The sequence below is a fragment of the Ovis canadensis genome, chromosome 6 (assembly GCF_042477335.2).
Source record: "Ovis canadensis isolate MfBH-ARS-UI-01 breed Bighorn chromosome 6, ARS-UI_OviCan_v2, whole genome shotgun sequence".
NCBI classification, from domain to species: Eukaryota; Metazoa; Chordata; class Mammalia; order Artiodactyla; family Bovidae; genus Ovis; species Ovis canadensis.
In genome coordinates, this window is record NC_091250.1 from 121,200,395 (window position 1) to 121,217,654 (window position 17,260).

At 39.5% G+C, this 17,260-nt stretch overlaps 1 protein-coding gene across 2 annotated transcripts in view; it reads left to right on the top strand.

Annotated features, from left to right (window-relative positions):
* The window catches only part of STX18 (syntaxin 18), a 119,205-nt gene that overhangs the window by 29,565 nt on the left and 72,380 nt on the right, over nucleotides 1-17,260 (top strand). The window contains exon 1 of one of the 2 annotated variants that reach the window (XM_069593243.1): nucleotides 15,534-15,714. The exons of the other annotated variant lie outside the window; for it this stretch is intronic. The gene's annotated coding sequence lies outside the window, so the exon portion shown is untranslated. Of the gene's footprint in view, nucleotides 1-15,533; nucleotides 15,715-17,260 lie in introns of those variants that run through there. 2 annotated transcript variants of the gene reach the window in all.

The following is a 17,260-nucleotide window of genomic DNA, read 5'->3' on the forward strand; positions in this document are numbered from 1 at the left end:
AGAGATACCCTTTGGATCCTGTCTCATTTCCTCCCTGATCTGATCCTACTTAAAATGTTCCTATCTCCACCCAGATTTTCCTAGACCAGCACTCCCTCCTAGTTGCTGCTTCCTTATGTGCTTTTTGGGCCACTGAAGTGCCCTCCTTCATGGCATTTAGCCTGACTTGGATTTTTGTGTTTGTTTACTAACCTGTTTTATGCAGCTCCCACTGGACTGTAAGCTCTTTCAGATCAAAGGCTGGACGTGTGCTATGTTCTGTTGTCTCCCAGCACCAAGCACAGTGTTGCTTGTGGCAGACATTCGCTTCTTGTTGGCCGAGTGATGGGTGAATGCACCGTCTGCCTCTCTTTCATCCCATTCTCCCTGACTTAGTCACCATATCCACACTCTTTTTCAGATCACCCAAGCGTCTCTTAACCCAGTGTTAATCTTCTCTCCTTTTCTTTTTGTGTCATTTCCACATATAGATCTTGTTTCTCTTAGCAAATAACTCTGGCCACACTGGTGCCCTGCCCTGAAAAACTCCTCACCATTTTCCTTTCAGCCAACCAATTACTCTTCTTTTTACAAGGTGATCCACTCCTCAGAAGCACTGTTGCTCCAAGTTACACCTCCTCTTATATACTTGTACTTGCCTGGTATTTACACTTGATTGAACATAGCCTTGGAAAAGTTATTTTTATGGTTGAGGACATTTCTTTATGATCTGTTGATACAGAGCAGTTAGTCTGTGTTGGGCTGTGTTGTTATGGGGCCCACATGAGGTCTAAGTGTGAATAATACCCAGTATTTCTTTACAGCATTCCAGTTTACTGGTTGTTTTCACTCAATTCTCACAATCCTTTAAGGAAGTCCTCCCTCTTTCAGAGATACGAGTCAGAGAACCCAGGTTGACTCATAAACCCCAAAGCTGCAGGACAAGGATTCAGGTCAGGGTTTTGTCACTCTATAAACTCTTTCTGGAACATCAAGATTATTTGAAAATATGTTCTATCTTTGCAGACATTCTTTACACATAGGAAACTGTTGGTTTGTTCATTGACTGAATTGATGCAGCCCATAGTTGTGTCTGTTGTATTACTTATTGAGCTCACTGCAGCTGGGTGACTGTCTCCCTGACTTTTGCTTTTTAAGGGCACTGGCCTCATCTTATTCTGTTTTCAGTCCACAATGTGCAGTCATAGTAGAAAGGCAAAGAACATTTGTTGAGCGAATATAGAGTATCAGGGCTTCCCTGGTAGCTCGGAGGTAAAGGATCCACGTGCAGTGCAGGAGTTGCAGGAAATGCAGGTTCGATCCCTGGGTCGGGAAGATCCTCTGGAGGAGGGCATGGCAACCCACTCCAGTGTTCTTGCCTGGAGAGTCCCATGGACAGAGGAGCCTGGTGGGCTGCAGTCCATAGGGTTGCAAGGAGTTGGACACGACTGAAGTGATGTAGCGTGCATAGTGTATCAAGTGTGAGGAATGCAATCAAAAATAAATCCTTAACTGAGGTAGATAATATCTAAAACATTCTGCTACAAAGGCAGTATGGCGTGGTGGTAAACACCAGAGAGGCTAGAATCCAGTTTGCCCAGATTTCAAGCCCTGGCTGTGGCACTTTCTCGCTATGTGACCCAAGCAAATTACTTGGCCTCTGTGCGCATCAATTTTCTCATCTGAAATTATATGATTATAATTATAGGGGATTATAATCCTACCTGCCTTGTAGGGATGTTTATACACACACACATTCGGAATAGTATCTGACTCATAGTAATGCTCAATAAATATTAGCTTTAGTTTAAACAGACTACATAGGACCACTGGTGACAGGCATTCATAAATATAAATATAATACACATATAAATATAATTGAGATTGTTGTGTGTATGTTAGTCACTCAGTCCTGTCTGACTCTTTGCGACCCCATGGACTGTAGTCCCCACCACGCTCCTCTGTCTATGGGATTCTCCAGGCAAGAATACTGGAGTGGGTTGCTATTTCCTTCTCCTGTCAGTAAAAATAGTGGAAAACTCTTAAGGAGATGCTGCGTAATTTGAGCAGCTCACATTGCATGAAGGCAGCTTGAGAACGCTGAGTGGAGGAGCCGAGCATTGGTGTGCAGGAGAATGTTCACGCAGCAAAACATGCCCAGTGTTGTCTGTGCACTCTGCCACGTGGATGTGTATGATGTTTGCATATTCTGCATGTCAAGTTCAGAGGAGAAGGGTGCTAGGTGCTCCTTTAGACAGGAGCGAAGGGCAGTGCCTGGGCCATGCCCTCAGAGAGTAAAGGATATGGATCAGAATATCCTGGTTCCCGAGGAGGAGAGAATTTTGATTAAATAATTGGTTAAGTACCATGCAACAGAGGGAAGACCAGGAGGGTTGTCTGTATTAATTGGTTATCATGTAGAGAATAGTTTCGTTGAAGACTTCGTTGAAAGAAGACAGGTCAGAGAGCTTAAGAATAAATAAACCAGTGTCTTGAAAAATCAGGGCAAAGTGAACCATCCATTCAGGGTTCTTAGTATTGAAAGACAGGAGTGAAAGAGCTTTAAAAGCTCATAGAAATCATATCTAACTCTGAAACTCTCTCTTTCTGCCATAACCAAATGGCTGAAAGAACTTTGTTTTTACTCTAATATTTTAAAAATGAGAACAATGATAGGATGAATTTCATTCACAAAATTTGCTTTGCATTCAGACTGCACTGTCTGTGGCTGTGTTCGACAAACTGATTGCTTAACTTATGATAATGTTTATGCAACTGCTTTCCTCATCTGCCGTGAAAAGACTGAGAAACGTTTCTTTGATTTGTGTATGATACAAGTCCTCCTGATTTGTAGAGAAGCCTTGAAGCTTTTCCTTGACCACTCAGTAAAGAGTTCCTGAGCACTTTCAAGGTGCTGCTCGAAGCAGAGACGTCATAATGGACAGCTCCTGGCCTCATGGGCCGTGAAGGCTGAGGGCTGACCACAGCTCCTTTGATCACCATGTCTCCTTCAGGCCCCTACTCTCCCTCAGTGGGAGCTGGAATCTCACAGTTCTCCCTCCAGTAGTGAACCATTACGTATCTGGATGGTTTTCTTCCAGGTCCTCAATGTTTTCATCATAGCCCTGCCCTCAGATTGACATTAAAAATTAAAAAAAAATTTATGTCATCTATAAAAGCATTGATTGAACACCCGTCTTTTCTAAGAAAAGATAGAAGTTTATGGTTGTCTCATCGCAGCCAACCAGCATGTTATTCCTGTGCTAGCAAGGAGACACCGCAGACCTCTGGCTTTGTGGTGAGTGCTGGGGTACTTTTTACTCATCAGAGGATTAAGAATCTCATCAGTTGTTCCTTTCTGTTGGGTGCCTGTTATAAAATGTAGAAATGTGATTTTTTATTGACCTTGGAATTTTTAAGAGATTTTCAAGGTGCCATGTTTAAGTAATCTACTGATGGACTTTGAAAATATTAATGTCAGCATTCCTGTGTTCTGCTGGCAAATGTAGCCCCTAAAGTCAGCGCTAACACAGTAAGTTCAGGAACTGAGGAGAGAGGTCCCATCTCCCAGAAAGCTGACTGAGACGATTCTGCAGGTTGAAGTCCCCCACGCTCCTCCATCACTTCAACCTTTTTCTCTGTCCTTCCTTTGACTAGGATTGGCCTGTGGCTCTATGCAGGGTTGCTTTTTCTAGGGTAATGTTGCGGTCAGGTCTTTGAGTCTACTTTCTGTGAGATCACAGCTGAATGGGAGGCCCTGAGAGGGTGGCGTGCCTACAGCTGGGATTTGGCATCTAGGTTCTTTCTGATCTTACTCTCAAGGTACAGTGCTTCTGAATTAACATGGAATGTAATTTCTGGGATTTGCTAATGGGAGAACTAGGGAAAGGTTTCCTGTCTCCTATCTCCTCTTAGTATTTGGGAAACTTCTGAAAAATTTTAAACTTACACTGCATCCTTCCTTAAATTTTGAGTTGAATGCATTCATGTCCATTTGATGTGTATATTATCATATTCTTGGATTTTATTCTTGAACCGAGTTGGAAAGTTTCAAGGCAAACATTTGGTTTTCTGTTAGCCCACAAATTGGGCAATGGTTGTTCAATTATGGTCTGCCGTTGACTTAGGCAGTCACATGTTAAAAGTATATTTTGCTAGTAACCCACAAAGCACACCAACTGTCAGTCCTTTGTCATGTCTGCCTGTGGGCAGTAATCTTACAGCAGTAGTAATATTCCAGAATTTCATCTGTGGATTACTTAAATATGTCATCTAGAAACTCACTCTAAAATACATTAGTGACAAAATAGCCAGGCATAGATGTTGTGCCTCCCCACCTACCTAAAAATCCTACTCATCTCCCGGTGGATTCAGATGCTTCCCAGAATACTCAGCTCACAAACGTGCCCAAATGTAGTAAAGGAAACCTAGTTCAATATAATGAGGAAATATTAATTTGCTGACTGTTTGCCCTATGATATGCTTATTATTCATTATTAAGTGGTTGTGGTGGATGCCTGGTTTGTTTCTTTGGTTTTTGTTCCCAGACCACTCTTCTATCAACAATAGCACCTTCCTCCTTTTGGAAGCTGATACTGCCTCTGACTTCAAATGTAGTTTCAGCAGAAGCTGCTGTCCTTCCATGTAACATCCTCCATCCTTCAGGTCACACACCATAGGCAGGGGTCAGGCTCCAGTCAGGACAATAAGACTCATTCCCTAAGATTTCCTGGGCTTCCCTGGTGGCTCAGTGGTAAAGAATCCACCTGCAGTGCAGGAGATGCAAGTTCAATCCTTGGGTCGGGAAGATCCCCTGGAGAAGGAAATGGCAACCCACTCCAGTATTCTTGCCTGGGAAATCCCACGGACAGAGGAGTCTGGCGAACTACAGTCCCTGGGGTCGCAAAGACTCAGGCATGACTGAGCGATTAAAACAAACAACAACAAACATTTCTTAAAAATTGGATTTTGAGAAAAGAGTCATTCTTTGTCCAGAGGCCTGAATTTTAACAAATAAAAGGAGCTGTTGACCATGTTCCCATTGCTGAATTGCAGTGAGAGAATTGAAGCTGAAATACAGAGGGGGGAAAAGGGGTTAGAAATCAAGGGAGCTCTCGAGGGATTTTTTTTTTTATTTAAACTAATTTATTTTTAATTGAAGTATGGTTGACTTATAATATTAATTTCAGATATACAACACAGTGATTTGGTATCTTTATAGATTTCACATCATGCAAAGTTTCTATAGTATTATTGACTGTGTTCCCCTGTCCTGTACATCCCCTGGCTTCTTTACTTTATAATTGGTGGGTAGTTTGTACCTCTCAATCTCCCTCACCTATTTCACCCCTACCCGCCTCCTTCCCTCTGGCCACCACTACCTTGTTGTCTGCATCTGTGAGTCTGTTTCTTTTTTATTGTATTTGTGTGTTTTGTTTTTTAGACTCCACCTATAAGTGGAAACATACAGTATTTGTTTTCTCTGTCAGAGTTATTTCACTTAGCGTGCGAAACCCTTTAGGTCCTTCCGTGTTGTCACAGATGGCAAGATTTCATTCTTCTTTATAACTGAGTATTATTCCATTGTGTGTAGGTGTGTATCACATCTTTATTTATTCATCTGTTGATGGGTACACTTAGGTTGCTTCCATGTCTTGGCTTTTATAAATAATGCTGCAGCGAACATCGGGGCGCATGTGTCTTTTTGAATTACTGTTTTTGTTTTCTTTGGATAAATACCCAGAAGTGAATTGTTGGAGTATGTGGTAGTTTTATTTTTAATTTTCTGAGGAACCTCCATACTATTTTTCACAGTGACTGCAACCAATTTACATCCCCATCAGATGTGCCTGAGGGTTACCTTTTCTCCACATCCTTAGGGCCACTTGTTATTTCTTGTCTTTTTGATGACAGTCATTTTGACTGGTGTGAAGTGACATCTTCCTGGGGTTTGCTTGTCATTTCCCTGATAATAAGCATCATTCCATCCCCAAACAGAAGAATACACGTTCCTTTCAAGTGCACACGGAACCTTCCCCAGGATAGACCACGTGTTGGGCCACAGAAGTCTCAATAAATTTAAGAAGAGTCCGTTTGAAGCATTTTTCTGACCACAACAGCATGAGACTAGAAATCAGTTATAGGAAGACAACTGGAGTAAACACAGAGACATGGAGGCTAAGCAGCATGCTACCAAAAGCACCAGTGAGTCAACAAAGAAATCAAAGAGGAGGTCACAGAGTAGCTGGAGGCAAATGAAAGTACAAACACAGCTTTCCAAAATCGGTGGGGTGCAGCAAAAGCAGTTCTAAGAGGGGAGTTTATAGCAGTACAGCCCTTATTTCAAGAAACAAGAAAAGTCTCAAATGAGCAACCCAACTTTACAGCTAGAGGGACTAGAAAAGGAACAAAGTAAACCTCGAGTCAGTAGAAGGAAAGAAATAATACAGATCAGAGCAGAAATAAATGAAATAGACACCAAAACAAACAATAGAAAAGATTGGTTAAACTATGAGCTGTTTTTTTTTTTTCCTTTTGTTTTGGTGTTTTTTGTTTGTTTTTTTAAGATAAACCTTCAGGCAGACTCACAGAAAAGTTTTTAAATACCTGCTTCCAGTTGTCTCAGGGCCAGCTGTGGCTTTGCCCTCCCTGTGCCTTAACGGTTGTCCTTAACGGGTGGCAATTCAGCCTCCTGGGGATATTTGGCAATGTCTAGAGATGTTGCTTGGGGGATGCTGCTAAACTGTCCTACAGTGTACAGGACGGCTCCTATTCCCCAAATAATTTCCCTACAACAAAGAGTTATCTGGCTCAAAATGTCAGTAGAGCTTAGGGTGATAAACCCTGAATTTTAATCCTTCTTTCAAACATGTTGGATAACATTGGTATCCATTCAGTCCCCACTCCCCATTTTTGGAATGCTAGCTAGAACTAGTTTCTGTTGAAGAGACCCTTAGCTAATCTAGGGGTATATGTGAACTAATTGTGAGTGTTGTTTGTTATCAGTACACATTTTAGTCCCATATTTAAGATTTTTCGGTACACAGGTAACCTGATGAACCCTATCACTCAGACTTAGGGGGACTGTTGATTCACCTACCACAGGGGTTCAGATGGACACTTATAGCCTCTCTTGTGTACCCAAGCAACATATATTCTAAACTTGAAAACTTTTGATGCATAACCTATTCATATAAATTGCTGCTAGGATTGCATGAAAATTATGCTGTCCTCCCTAAGATTCCTTTTGAGATTTATATTCAGCCCATGTAAGGGATGAGATATCCATTCTTAGGAGTAACTATGTGGAACAAAACACTGTCTTACAAGGGCCTTGATCGTGCTTGTTGAATACAGGGAGCTACAGCATCTGTATTAACATGGGTGGGGCAAGCGAAGTTCCCTCTTTGAAACTATTGCAAAGTAAGGTACCCTCCAATTCATCTTCAGACTCATATACAGGAGTTTCTTAATGACAACTCGATGAAAAGAATGTTAGTAATGACTTCGCTGCGAGAATTCACAGTCCTCCAGTTCATCTTGTAGATTAGGAATCAGACTTAATATTTCTTACATTTTTCACTAAATGTTTCTTTGACTAATGTCTTCTAAAAACCGAGACTGGAAATTTGCCCTCAGTTTCTTTCTCCTTGGCCTCCCTCATCGCTCTGGTTAAGCTGGGGTTGAACTGCGGAGCATTTTGTGAGGCTAGTTTCTCTGTCTCTCTCCCTCTCCCACTCTTCCTGGCACATAGTTGACTCATTAAATGTTTGCTCGAAGAACAATGCATATCTGTTTTTGAATTCTGCTAACTTCTAAATTTTTATTTCCAGCTCAGACTTCTCTTCAGACACTACATTCTGCTGCCTATTTGACATGTTTGCTCGGAGGTCCAATAGACCCTTGGTGTCCTTGCTCTTCATCGCAAATGCTAGGTCTACCCCTGTCTTACTCCTGTCTTAGGGGCTTTGTACTTGTTCACTCTACTTGTAATGCTTTCCCCCAGAATATCTGTCAGGAGAATTCTTAGCTCCCCTCCTTTAAGCATGTCCTTATATGTTATCTTGTCAATGGGGCCATCCTAACCCCTCTATTTAAAAATTATAATTCACCTCTTCCCCCACACTCTACCTAGATTTCTCTTCCTTTACTCTACTTTTTCTTGTTTTTCCCCATAACACTCATCACCATCTGATATACTTTACTGGGGCTTCCCGGTGGCTCAGGGATAAAACATTTGCCTGCAACTGCAGGAGACAAGGGTTTGATCCCTGGATCGGGAAGATCCCCCTGGACAAGGAAATGGCACCCCACTCCAGTATTCTTGCCTGGAAAATCCTGGACAGAGGAGCCTGGCATGCTGTAGTCCATGGGGTCGCAAATGAGTTGGGCACTACTCAGTGACTAAACAACTAATATACTTTATTGACAAACCTATTTTTATATGTTAATTTTAATATATTTATTATATTTGTTGTTTATTACCTGTTTAGACTCTGGCTCAATTGTAACCAGAGCCAAGATCATTCATACTGGGATCTTTTGACTCCCAAGTTTAATTCAGTTTTTGTTACAAATCAGCTTCTTTGTTTTGACTTCAGAATGGCCTTGATATTTCTGGTCTCCTGAAGTGTTGGGCTTAAGTCTTTGTTTCAAAATAATTAATTTTGTATATGTGCTGTGCTGTGCTTAGTCACTCAGTTGTGTCCTACTCTTTGTGACTCCATGGACTGTAGCCCGCCAGGCTCCTCTGTCCATGGGGATTCTCCAGACAAGAATAATGGAGTGGGTTACCATGCTCTTCTCCAGGGATCTTCCCAACCCAGGGATCAAACCCAGGTCTCCCACATTGCTGGCAGATTCTTTACCATTTGAGCCACCAGGGAAGCCTGTATAGCCTACATAATTAAAGTGACATTTGTTTCTGACTGCAACACCAAAACCTCTTGGATTTTCACCGAATTTGGAGGCTTTGTTTGGGATGATCTAAAGGGAAGTACAGGCTATGTAGCATAAATGAGAGATGAGAACGTGCAGTCAGAAGAGGCAGTTTTCTTCCAGAGCTGCTTCAGTGGGGAATGGAGAGACCCAAATGACAGACTCTTAAGACACCATGAACATACAGAAAACAAAAACAAAGACAACGGTGGTTTGGGATTTGAGCCCCAAGTTGAAAGTCCGAGGAGCAGGTGCTTTTCACTTGAGCATTTCTACATCTTATAGTCTAGAAGGCATGTCAGCTGTGACACATTTATTTGATGATAATTCATAATTCTCCTAAGCAGTCATGGGAGGCCAGCTAGTATTTAAAATACACCCCCCATTTGGACTTCTATATCTGTGTTCAGATGGCCAAAGTTTTTGTTCTGTGATCGGCTCTCTGGCATGGGCTGATAGACGGGAAGTGAAGTGAAGTGAAGTCGCTCAGTCGTGTCCGACTCTTTGTGACCCCGTGGACTGTAGCCTACCAGGCTCCTCAGTCCACGGAATTTTCCAGGCAAGAGTACTGGAGTGGGTTGCCATTTCCTTCTCCAGGGGATCTTCCCAACCCAGGGATGGAACCCCGGTCTCCCGCGCTGCAGGCAGACGCTTTACCATCTGAGCCACCAATGCTTACTTTGGGGACTGGAGCATAACGTGCTAGGAGAGTCTGTGTATCTTTCTAGTTGCCTTCTTTTTTTCTTAATTTTAGTTTAATATTAACATACAATAATTTGACTTTTATACTGTTCAGTTCTAATTTTAATACACATGCATATATGTTTTACCAACATAAATGTATATATACATACATATGTATTCTCTTTTGGTATAACCATTTTAATCAGAATACAGAACAATTACCTCTAAAATCTCCCTCATGTTATCCCTTTGTAGCCAGCCCCCTCCAGCCATAACAGGTTCTTTCTTCTATAGTTTTGGTTTTTTGAGAATTTTATGTAAATGGAATCATGTAGTATGTAATCCTTTGATACTGACTTCTTTTCTCAAGTACAAAGCCTTCAATCCTAATATAAAGCCTTTGAGATTCCTTTAAGCTGTGTTTATTCATAGCTCTTTCTTTATTGCTGAGCAGTAGTATCTGGAGGCACCATGATCATCACTTCTTGAGGACATTGAGGTTGTTTCCTGTTTTTGGCGATTATGAGTAGAGCTGCTGCGTATTTGTCTACAGGTTTTTGAGTGAGAATAAATTTTTGTTTCTCTAGGGCAGATGGCCAGAAGTGGGACTGATAGGTCATATGATAACTATATGTTATAAAAAACTGCCTGTGTACAAATGTTCTTAGCAGCATTATTTATAATGAGGAAAAAGTGAAAATAGCCCAAATGTCCATCAACTTGAGGAATGGGTAAATAAAATCTGATGTATCTATACAGTCAGTATTATTTGGCAGTAAAAAGAAATGTACTGATATTTATTACAACAAGGATATACTTTGAGAATATGCTAAATGGAAGAAACCCGTCACAAAGGACCACTTGTATGATTCCATTTCTATGAAATGTCCAGAAGAGAGGTATCTGTGGAGACAGAACATAGTATGGTTGCCTGGGGCTGGGAGATTGGGTAGATACGGGAAGTGACTGCTGATGGATATTGCATCTTCAGAGTGATAAAAACATTCTAAAATTGATTTAAGTGATGGCTGCCTCACTTGTAGATATACTAGAAACCATTGAATAGCACAGTTTAAATGAGTGAATTGTATACTATATGAATTATATCTTGGTAAGGCTGTTTAATGGCAACCCACTCCAGCATTCTTGCGTAGGAAATCCCATGGACAGAGTCTGAGCCTGGGGGGCTGTAGTCTGTGGGGTTGCAAAGAATCAGACTTGACTTAGCAACTGAACACACAAGCTGTTTAAAAAAATAATAAACTGCTAACTTCTTTTCCACAGTGGCTCTACATTTTTGTATTCTCACCAGCAAAGCGTGGGAGGTCTAGGTGTTCACATAAACCTTACCAGCACTTGGTATTGTCAGTATTTTTTATTTTAGCTACTTTTAATAGGTGTGTAGTGATATTTCACTACTCATTTGCATTTGCCTAGTTAATGATATGGAATAATTTTCATATGCCTATCTGCTTTCTTTAGTGAGGAATCTGTACGTGTCTTGAGCTCATTTTATGATTGAGTTGTTTGTTTTCTTAGTGTGAAGATCGAGAGTTCTTGATATGTTTTGAATACAAGTCCTTTGTCAGGTATGTGGTTTGCAAGTATTTTCTCTTCCTCTCCTGATTAGCTCGTCTTTTTACTTTCTTCAGTACTTCTTGATGAATTCCAAGTTCTCAGGGTTTCATTGTCTGATTACTCCTGTACCCTCAGTGCTTAATATCTGGCATAAAACAGATATGCAGTTAATATTTGATGGATGAATGAATGAGTTCCCTCTTCTTACTGATTAGCAACAAGTTTTTTTTTCCTGAAAGAAAATAATATATTGAAAGTAAACCTGATTAAAATATTTCCTTCCTATACATACTCTTAAAAAAAAAAATCTCTAATATAGATGGTAAAGCCAGTCATGATACAGCTTGATTCCTTGAACATTTCCTGTTCTCCTCAGCCTTATAACCTTTACAGGTGCTGTTCCTTCTGTCTCAAGCACTTTTCCTCCCACTCTCTCTGCCAGGCTAATTTATTTATTTCCTAGTTCAAGCATTGCCTTTGCTCATTCATTCTAGACTCGGGGAATATGAGAATAAATAAGACAAACACAATCCCTTATCCTCTTGAGGCTTACCTTTCGTGAGAGAAACCCTCTCCCCCTTGCCCCAGTTTAGGTTGGGTGCCTCTGTTTCATAGTGTACCTGTGTTTTTACTTAACAAAACTTTAATTATTTATAATTAAGTGTGTTCACCATACCAACCCATAAACCAATGACCTTTAAATATTTTTGTTTATTTGTCTCTTAAAAGAATTTTGGACAAAGCCAAGTAACCTTGTACATATATTTCAAGCTGACATGTACACTTTTTTTCTTTATAAATTTAAATAGTTGCAAAGGATATAATTTCCAGCATGCTATAAAACTTGACATTTTAAAGTTAAACTTTTGGTCACTCTTTTAAATGTATCCCATGGAATCTAAATACTGCATATGATGCTCACCATCATTTATTGGGAAAAAAAAAATCCCTAAAAATTCCTTTTTTTAGTCATAAATTTTACAGTCTTTCTTTTTCTTCATAAACTCCATCTCATTTTCCTTGGTTATTGCTGAAATCTTTTATTGTTCATTCTCTTCTACTTCTTTGCAACAGAAATAGGTATGCAAGTAGAAATTTAATTTTAAAAGTATTTCTAGTGATAACCAAAAGGCTGTAATTGTTCTCTGTTGAATTATTGTATTGAATTTTATTCTGTGTTTAGTTACTTTGGTAGTTATTATCAGTGTACATGTATTAAAACAAAAAAATATGTTATTTGACATGAAAAGACTCTTAAGGAAACAGATTTTTTTTTAACTGGATTATGTGCAAGTAGATGAATGTTTCTTTTTTCTAGATCATAACAGTTATTCCATATCAGCTGCATTCTTAGTTTTCCTTTCTTGTGACATAAGAGCTAAGAACCTTGGAAACCTTGTTTGCACACGTAACGGACATGAATGGAAGGAGTTTTGTGTTAGCGCCGCCACTCCTCTCTGTTTGAACTTCCTCTGCATTATAAGCCCAAACTGTCATCAAAACTTTTAAAAATGATCTGCCAGATGAAAACTGAGTTAGATCCTCCGTTAATTTTGTTGAGTGGAAAATGTTGGAACCCCCCCATCCTGCCACCCCCAAGCTTGTGAAAGGGTTTGTTGTTCAGTCATAAGTCTCATTCCCAGGATTTCTAAGTGTCCCTTGTTAGAGGTTTTTATGTCTAAGACTGGGCACCATAGTAAGCTTCAGGTATGGTAGAGCTCTGACTTTAAGAAGCAGAAAATGTACTTGTGAAGGGCTTGTGGGAAAGTAGACCAGCAGGATGTGGATCAGCAACAGATTCGCAGGAAGAGTCGCTTCAGGAAAGAGTGTACATAGATGTCGAAGCTCCAGAAATCGCCTTCCTTAAAATCATGTGTGCCTGATGCACCTTAGCAGTCCATCCTGTGTTTCCTAGTATGCATCCGTCTGCCACGTGGACGATTGCTTCAGCATTCGTCAGGCAAAGAACCAACCTCCATCTCCTCAACGCAGAACTCCTATTAAGAAGAACTTAATATATATTTTCTCACTGATCCAGGAAAAAAAATTTTTTTTTCATGTAAAATTTTGATGTAAAATTTTTGTGTAAAATCTGAACTTGTTCATCTTTTATACTTTCTTTGAAAAGATACAAAGGGAAAATGTTTTTATTCCTGAGTAATATTGTATGCTTTGGAACTCATTTTTAATTTTCAAGAATAAAATGTTCTTTTACAAGTAAAGCTTTTGACTCAGTAGCTGTCCTGCTAGCGATGATTATACTACTTACCCTAAATCCCTTTTCTCTATTTTCCCAATTACACTGTTGTTAAAAGGAACTTTTACTGTTCTTCAAGTAATAAGGTTCTGCTTGAATTCTCCATGGAAATAATTTTTTGGGGTGCTTTTAATCCTAATGTAATTTTCAAACCTTAGGAAAAAATAATTGTCATTTGTTTCCTTTTTACCTGCAGTGATTTTGAGGTATCTGGGAGATACTTTTAGGCATATTACACCTATAGGGCAGTAGAGGTCTGTGTGCCTGCGTCATGCAAATAGGCTGTATTGCTGCTAAGAAATACGAACCGCAGATTGGCAGCTTCACCTTTCTGTTAATGTGCAGATTCTTAATGCTTAGTATCCTGGAGGTTTCTGCTTTTCTGCAGAAAATCTAATACAGATTTTCGATTGCCTCTTAAAATGCTACACTTCTCCAGGAAACCTTATCTTTGCTATAGCATCTGGTTTTCTGTGAAGTCATAATTTTGAATCAGAATTTCCAGCTGTTGGCATCTTGTTTTATGGAGCCTGAATTGAAAATCAAAAACTAGGTTATGTATTTAAATACCAGAAGTGAATGTTATCTTTCTTTTTCTAAAACAGTATGGCAATTGTATTTAAGTATTTCCAATTTGCAGCGTTATTGTTCGTGATTTGCTCCAAGAGAAACAAGACTGAACAGCTGAACAGCTTTAAGTGAGTAGGTTATGTTTTATTCTTCTCTCAGTGTCCCGTGAACCTATGCACATGGTGTCTGCCCAAGGACAGATAAGAACTGCAAAATAAGAACTGTTGGTGCTCAGCAAGCACCTTACAGATGGGTTAGTTTTGACTCTGTAGTTTCTAGATGAGGACACCGAGGTCCTATTTTGCCCTATATATAGAAAATGATCACTGACCTGAGGCAGAAGAAATCAGGTTTAATGGTATTAAGATAATCGTGTTGTTTAGTGTTTTAAAAGGCAGTCATTCTGAACAAGGGAACCAAAGGAGGGGGGTCTCAGCAGGCCTGCTGGTGGACTGCTGTGTGCCGAGCCTAGGACTGGGGTGCCACGTGAGGCCAATAATTCCTTTCCCTGCCTGGGAAACCATTTGGCGAGATGCGTCAAGATTTTAAAAGATTTTGTAACTGTCAAGCTCTCGGTTCCTCTTTTAAGACTTTGTCTTAAGGAATTACAAAATCAGATAAAGATTCAGTGTACAAAAATAGCCTGGTATGGTTTAGCAGAAAGATGTTCTTTACAGCATAATTTATCCTGTGGAAAATCAGAAGGAGCAGTTCAGTTATCCAGTGGTAGAGAAATAGTGAGATTATGGTATATTTAAACAATGAAATATTATATAGACATCGAAGTAATTTTTAGAAGATTTTTTAACTATGTGGAAAGGTGCTTATTTGTAGTGTCATTGAAAATCAGTAGAATATAAGATTGTATATATAATATGATTCCTTACGTAAAGGAAATTTATTTATAAAATGGATCATACATCAAAGTGACAAAGGAGTTTGTATTTCTAGGTGATGATGAGTTGATTTTATTGTCTTTTTATTTTGCTTATTTCACCAACTCCATGATTAGCAGAGAATCAGATTATTAAAAAAGGAGTTTAAAATGTAGTTGAAGAGGCAATTTTTTTTTTCAAATGCCAAGTGCTGGAAAAACCCACTTTAAAATCCCACTGAGGACAGGCTCATTGAGAGTCTCTGGTGCTTGGGCTGTGTTAAGTCACATACAGCTGCCCCACCCTCATCCCCATCCCCATGGCTGGAATCCTAATGGCAGGGGTAGTGACCCATCTGGAATGCGGGCAATGGGGTGGAATCCACAAGTAACTGCTGTTTTAATCAGCGGTCATTTTATTTGGAAAAAAATTTGAAAAGCCATTTCCCCTGTCGAACGAACATTCCTTTATTCTTTCATTAGCAAACATTTTTGAGTACCCACTAGTTAGTTCTTCTGACTTGAAGGTAACATTCTGCTGCTAGTGACTCTTTGCCCAGTGATTGTTGAAATGTTGCTAATTCTCTCTGCCAGAGTCTTGTGGTGCACAGGTAACTTGGCACAGTTCCTGTTCTTACCTGGTTCAGGGTTAATAATTAAATGGGGTTAGCTATTAAATGATGCATGTTTGTGGAGAAGCCAGTCAGTTTAATGCCTGTGAACTTGAAAACACCACTTTATAATCAGTGCATGTCTTGGTGGGATCCATGTTACAGTGGCTGTACATGCAACATAGTCGAGCAGCAGGGCGAATTAAATGCTGTTTGTCTGAAAGGTAAGCTTTCCTAAGGCATGGTATGGCTTTCTTTGCTTCCAGAATTCTTTGAAAAAAATCTATGAATATTTTGAAGTCTTCGATTCCACTTTATAATTTAAAATTAATAACTTCTTACTACTGTAATTTCATACGTTTCATACTAACCCCCCTGGGTGGGGGGGGGGAAAGTATTTACTTACTTCAAATTTCTTATATTGATTTCAGTTGGTCTCATTCCACATTACAATTATGGCTTTCCAGTCCACAAGGTATGGCTTAGAGTTGTGTTTCAAGTTCGCAATGGGTTGAGCATTAATAAAGCTACTGTTTTTAATTTAAAAGAAAAGATCTCTTAAAGAAAGTTTGTTAGGCCCTGGGATTCATTTTTTAGATGTTTGTTGTATGTAAGTTCATGATAGCTTCAATTTGTTATTCTCCTGCGAAGAAGTGGCGTCTTTTTTTCCCTCATTTGCCTGTTCGGCCTAGTTGTCTACTTTGCCACATTTGCAATAGCCAAGGAACTCTAGAGCTGGAATAAGCTGCTTCGGTGAGCTTTCTGTCTTTTGCAAAAATAACCTGAAGCCCTTTGATGAGTGTCTTTTCTTAAAGGCCTTCAGAGAAGGATGTGTCTCGCAGTCTTTCCAGTGCTTTGTGTTTCTGATTGACCATTATCTTTTTCTCTCTCCTTTTTTTCCATCTGGTGTGAAACATAGATCTTTTTCTTTAAACTTAAGCTCTTTTGCTATTTTCCCCATATTTTGGAGTACTAATCTATATCTGTATGGATATAAACAAATTATTTTTATTATCCTCCCTGAATGTTCTGACTGACTGTATATTACCTGATTGTTTTGTCCTAACAACAGCATTATGTACCAGTGAACTGCTATCACACAACTGTTTTTCTTGGAAAGGTTAGGAAGTCTTTGATAATGGATTGGGCCAATGATTTAAATAGTCCAGACACATAAACTTACATTTATTTAGCAATTTACTAGATATTTGTGTGATACCAGGACTGTGTGTCAGTCGTTGTACTGGTGGCTGAAGATACTGTCCACTCCCCACCTCTCCCCCACAAAAAAGGATGAGATTAAGTGCTTCAGAATACAGCAAGTCTAGTAGGAAGACCTTTCCGATATATTGGCAGTGATAGTATCATTCATTATTTGGGGTTTATTGTTGTTAATGGGTTTATTTTCCAGTATTATTTTGCAGAGAAGTTGAAAAGTGGCTTCCGATCTATTTGCTTTTTGCCCCACCCCCCCAAACCCAGAAGTGTTTCCCTCCAGAGAAAAATCATTCTAAAAAAAGCTTGCAAATTTAGGGAAGATGTATATAAATGAGTTGTAAATTTATGTGGTGAAAACAATATGAGGTTCTATGGAACAAGATTTCTCGTTTTATAGAAAAGAGTGATTAAGTTTGATTTTCCCGGTTCATATTGTTACTGAAGTTTTATGTGACTTATTTTAATTCATAGAAGACATCTGTTCATTTACAGCAACCAGTGATCACACCTCTCTTTGACACATACCATAGACCCTCAGATGTGAACACCTAG